This window comes from Antechinus flavipes, chromosome 1 (assembly GCF_016432865.1).
Source record: "Antechinus flavipes isolate AdamAnt ecotype Samford, QLD, Australia chromosome 1, AdamAnt_v2, whole genome shotgun sequence".
Lineage (NCBI taxonomy): Eukaryota > Metazoa > Chordata > Mammalia > Dasyuromorphia > Dasyuridae > Antechinus > Antechinus flavipes.
Window position 1 is genome coordinate 715,509,578 of NC_067398.1, and position 6,068 is coordinate 715,515,645.

The following is a 6,068-nucleotide window of genomic DNA, read 5'->3' on the forward strand; positions in this document are numbered from 1 at the left end:
TCTGTGGTTCAAGCTCTGACATTCTATGTCCTGAGTTATATGGCCCCGTCTTATTGTGACATTCTGTGCCGAGAGGGGATTAGGATCCCCGTGATTATTAGTTGGGGTGTGGGAATCAGCATGGTGGAATGAGGATCCCAGGGCTGATGATAGAACGAGGGGGATCTGTGATGATAAGGAAGTGAAGGGATATGGGGGTGTAGAGCCTTCTAGCTAGGACATTTCGTCTTCTAAGGAGAAGTCCATCCCTACCCCCAAACACTAATATTCCCTGTTCTCAGGCCCTTCCCAGCTCTGATATTCCGTGTTCTCAGGTCCCTTCCAGATCTGACATTCCCTGTTCTAAGACCCCTTTCCAGCTCTGACATCCTCTGTTCTATCTCTTTCTCAGCTCTGTCATTCCCCATTCTAGGGCCCTCCCAGCTCTCTCCTATCCTTTAGAGCAGTGTGTGATGTACTGGATAAAGAACTATCTTTGACTCCAGAAAGTCCTGGGTTCAAGTCCTACTTTAGACACCTGGTGTCAGGTGATTCAGGGCAGGTAAATCTGGAGACAATAAATTAGAGCAGATGACTTATATGATGGGAATTTCCACACCTGGGAGGTCCTTTTACTGTTAAATTAAAGACTCGTCCCAACCACAGATGCAGAGATGCACACAAAACCCCTCTGTTCCCCAGATGGAGGAGCTGCAGTGACTGGCTCTGAAGATTTCCCAGGGCACTTTGCTTTGTCCCTCCAAAGCCTGCACTCAGTGTAAGGGAGAATGACTGCTGTCTGGGCAGTTTCTGATCCATCCCCTTCCTGAGAGCGCCTGAGAGCAGGACCCACCATCGAATTCAGCCCAGTGAATAGTAAATGTTCCATTGTAATGCTGGAGAAACTGAGGCAAGATAGAGATTGGAGAGTTTTTGATATTTTATTTATTGGAGAGCTTAATTGATTGACAGGATCGAACTCTCGTCTCAAAGTATCCAATGTTGAATGTGAGACTCCAAGGTTTTTTATAGGACTCCAGTGAGAAGAGAAACAAAGGCAGAAGGCAAAGAGTAGGAATTTACAGGGATGGACCATAAATTCGGTTCTGACAGGTTGGGGGTGAGAACTATGAAATCTTACTAACTGGGAGGTTAGGAAGTATCCAGCTAGAGACAGGAAGTCTGAAGAAATAGAGGAAAAGATGGCAATTAGGGATCTGAGATAGGACATTTGGAGTCTTATCTTTTGGAACGTTAGAGTAGCTAGTATAGCCCTAATTATCCCAGCCCTAATAGACAGAAAATGGTGGGATTAAATACTAACTCAGGGAAATTGAGATGTTATAATTCAGGGAAATTAATGCAGGAAAACTGAGGTAGAACAATTCAAGGAGACTGTGGCATAACACCATGAGCAATAGAATTATGTTAGATTATATTGTATCTCATTGTATCATAGCATGTATCATATCCTATTGGATAGCATCCCATCCTTCCCTTCCCTTCCCTTCCCTTCCATTTTTCCCTTCCCTTCCCTTCCCTTTTCCCTTCCCTTTTTCCCTTCCCTTTTTCCTTCCCTTTTTTCCTTCCCTTTTTCCCTTCCATCTTGTCCTGCTGTATTCTGTACCCTAACCTGCTCCCACCCCACAAGCAGCCTTAATTCTAGCACCATAACTTAGCTGTTCTGAAGTTTTGGGGAACTTGTCCCACTAACCAGGTCTCCTCCATATCCTTTGGCACCCCTCCCCCAATTCACATTCCAGCTTTCCTCCTTCCCACCTACTTCCCTTTGAAGTCTGAGCTCACCCAATATATTGGATTCCTTCCTTCCCCCTCCAACCCTCCTCTAATCCCCAACTGTTTTCTCACCAGTCTCTTTTCCTCTCCCTAATCCCTCTAATTGAAGGCCACAAGTTATCTGGGGAGAAGCCAAGAAGCCAGAAATGGCAGTTAGGTGGGGGTAGGGTGAGAAAGGTGAGCTACTGGGGTCACTGGGGCCTTTCAAGGCTAGGAGAAAATGGGGGGGCTTTTCTCTGTGGGTAGAAGCAAAATACTTTGGGTTGAGATTAAGAGGCTGAGACAAAAGAGAGCAAGGCAGCACTGTATTAGGGATCAAAAGACTTGGGTATGAATTCTAGTTTTGCCTCTTACTAATTGTATGATCTTGGGCAAATATCTTCTAGGCTTCTTCCTAAGTAAAATGAAATGGGAGCAAAGACCAAATGATTTAATAATCAAAGAATCCCAGACTTAGAACAGATGTGGGTGGGTACCTAATGTAACTCACATCTGCTGGAGAATCCTCTCTAAAATATCTCTGACAAAAGGCCATCCAGCTACTGTATGTGAAACATGGCTACAAAGACAAATATAAAGGTGCCCAGCCCTCAAGAAGTCTACCTTCTACTGGGAGGCAGTAGGGATACAGAAATGAGTGTAATTACTCAAGCAATAGGTGTTTGTTAAATGCTTGCTATGTGCCCCATTGCTCCTTGAATGACTTCCAGCCCACCCAAGTCCAATGTTGTTTTTTTTTTCCATTTGCACAAGATGACACAGGGATAGAGAAGGCAAGAGTTCTTCCATTTTCCTAAGACTCAGTGAGACAGGTTCCATAGTAGTTCCCTTTGGTTGGGAGACTGGCACCATACCATACAAGGACAGAAAGAATAGGGCTATTTAGTGAGAAGAAAAATCTCAGGAAGAGCTGTCTTAGGAGTTAGATTCTCCTTGTCCCCAGAGGACAGACCCAGGAGCCATGGTTGAACGTTTTGGAAATAAAGGAGGAGTTCCCTCCCTTCCTCCCTTCCTCCCTTCCTCTCTTTCTCTTCTTCCCTCTTTCTCTTCCTCTTCCCTCCTCTTTCCCCTTTTCCCTTTTCCCCCTTCCCCCTTTTCCCTTTCCTTCCTTTCTTCCTTCCTTCCTTCCCTCCTTCCTTCCTTCCTTCCTTCCTTCCTTCCTTCCTTCCTTCCTTCCTTCCTTCCTTATGTCTGCTAAAAGACATGACAGAAACACAAATAAGTATAAGTCAAAGCAGAATGAGACAAAAGCTCATAAACAGTATACAAAATGGAGTTCCAGACACAAAGAGCTCACTTTTAGCTAGTGATCAGGGAAGGTTTCTTGAAGGAAGTGACTTTCTACCTGAGCCTTGCAGATGGGCATGATTTCAACAGGAGATGTAAGGGCAATGGACTAACATGGGGGAGGACATTTATGTGGGGGGATGGATGGGGACAAAGGTGTGAAGGGAGGAAAACACAAGGGATATCTGGGAGATTGTGAAGAGACTGGACTGGCCAGATCAAAGGAATCCCAGTGGGGAGCTGAGGGCAATAAAGCTGGAAGTGTGGACAAAGCCCTTTAGCACTCCCTGGGACGAGCCTCAGAGCTAAGAAGTGAAAGCACCAGCATAAGGAAGATCATGACAGAGCCCAGAACATTGGAGCTGGGAGGAGTCTCAGCACAGGGGATGTCATGGTCAAAAGGGAGCTTAGAAGTAGAACTTAGAATACTCATGCTGGAAGGAACTGCAGGCACTCCCCAGTCTAATCCTCATTTAGCAGAGAAGGAAACAAAGGGCTTCTAAGCTGGAGGATGACTTTTCTGGATGGCCCAATGAGCTCAAGGCAGAACAGGGCCCAGAACCCTCTGGCCCCTGGATTTCGGTTCTATCTCCATTCAGTTAAATCTCTCTTTTCTTTGCAGAGCGCTTAGCCTGTTGCTGGGCACATGGTAAGAGCTTAATAAATCCTCCCTCGGCCTCCTGCACACCTTGTGTCCAGTACAGAAAGGTGAAAATGCCACAGGAGCCAAAGAAATGAGGTCACTTTGGGCCCGCCGGGTCCTCCTTGAAATTGCTGTTTTCCCCTTTCGAGTTTCATGAACACACTGAGCTCGTCTAAGTTCACAAGCCTTGGCCCCCACGACCCGCAATCCCCACCCCACTTAAAGTGTTTGTTCCCTTTTTGTTGATTCAATATCTGGGAACTATGGTGACACGGGTGACACACGAGCCAGCAGGGGACGGGGCGCCCAGTGTCTGGCCCACGATCTGTGGCCTTGTTTGGGGGCTGTTTCTAAGAGCCGGCAAAGACCGGGCCAAAGTCCTTGACAAAATCCTCCTCCACTTGGCCACCAGCTGACCCTGGCCCGTGCAAACCCGCCGGAGGTCAGCATGAGTCAACAGCGGGATGTAGCAACCAAGGATGCTTACATAATCTCAAGCTGCCATGGGAGAGGCTTCGGGGTCCCCAGAGTGGTGAGGGACGGTCCAGCCGGACCCTGCCCTCCTTAGTGGATGTTCCACGGCCAGAACAAAAGACTCCAATTTCTTGGGATTTCCTGGGACCCTGAAAACTCCTTGGTAGCAGATTACTTCCTCCCCCTTCTTAGTTTTGTTAGGGTTCTGAGTTGCCTTCTTCTGGACTAAATTTTAGGGTTCTGTGTTGCCTTCTGGACATTTTAGGGTTCTAAATTGCCTTCTGGACATTTAAGATTCTAAATTGCCTTCTGGAATTTTAGGGTTTCTAAGTTGCCTTCTGGACATTTTAGGGTTTCTAAGTTGCCTTCTGGACATTTTAGGATTCTAAGTTGCCTTCTGGACATTTTAGGATTCTAAGTTGCCGCCTTCTGGACATTTTAGGATTCTAAGTTGCCTTCTTCTGGACATTTCAGGGTTCTAAATTGCCTTCTGGGTATCTTAGAGTTCTAAGTTGCCTTCTTCTGGACATTTCAGGGTTCTAAATTGCCTTCTGGGTATCTTAGGGTTCTAAGTTGCCTTCTTCTGGACATTTCAGGGTTCTAAATTGCCTTCTGGGTATCTTAGGGTTCTAAGTTGCCTTCTTTTGGACATTTTAGGATTCTAAGTTGCCTTCTTCTGGAATTTTAAGGTTTCTAAATTGCCTTCTTCTGGACATTTTAGGATTCTATGTTGCCTTCTTCTGGAATTTTAGGGTTTCTAAGTTGCCTTCTTCTGGAATTTTAGGGTTTCTAAGTTGCCTTCTTCTGGAATTTTAGGGTTTCTAAGTTGCCTTCTTCTGGAATTTTAAGGTTTCTAAGCTGCCTTCGTCTGGATGTTTTAGAATTTCTAAGTTGTCTTCTTCTGGACATCTTTGGGTTCTAAATTGCCTTCTTCTGGACATTTCCATGCCATGAGTTAGAGTCTCCCTGGCCAATCTTTAGTATCTTTCCATCCTGGACACTAGAGATGGGAGGCCCGATTGGAATGAGTAAAAATCTGCCCCTCTCTCAAAAACCCAAGTCCAGCCCCAGAGTAATGGAACCCAGTGGAAAGCCGATGGGACCCCAGCCCATTATAAGAAGAAATGAATACGCGTTCATTAAGCACTTACTGTGTGCAAAGCATGGTGGCAAGTGCTGGGAATGGGTGCAAAGAATCAAGACTGTCCCTGCTTTGGAGAAGCTACCATTCTGCTAAGGGAGGCAGCTCGTGGAGGCCAAAGGGGCAAGTCAGGGGAGAGGTCCTCAATGGAATTTTTAAATGTGGTTTCTACTGCTAAAATCCAGGGGTTCTGCAGGTTGTCTCTCTTTTGGGGGCAGGAGCGGACGCTTCCCAGAATAGGGCCAATATCCTTTCCCAGGATTCTCGGTTTGGGACAGGGGAGATCTCCACTGGCCTCCAGGGGGAAGCTGCTGAGGGGTGGCCCCTGTCTCTCCCACCAGGTGGGCTGGCTCGCTTGCTCTGCAGCTGGCAGTTGGTGGGCAGTGATGGAGAGCTGGGGAAACTGGTCTGAAGGGCAAGAGCAGCCATCAGGGAGCTCCTTTCTCTCCCTAAATTAGACTGTACCTGAGCCTTGGCTCCTCCCCTCAGCCCACTTGGATCCTCCCCAGCCTTGTAGCCTCCTCTCTCCCCCTTGTAGCCTCCCCACCCCCCTTTGTAGTCTCCCCTCCCCCATGCCCACCCCCACTCCCAGGTGTCTCATATGAGACTTTAAGACTTTTCTTGTGTGAATTAGAAGGCACAATGAAGGCCGGTTGCAGTAACCATGTGGAAGGTGTGTGTAGCTCACGTAGATTCGGTTTACGTCCTCATGGGTTGTTTAAGCGAGGAGGCTCCTGCGGAGCAGGG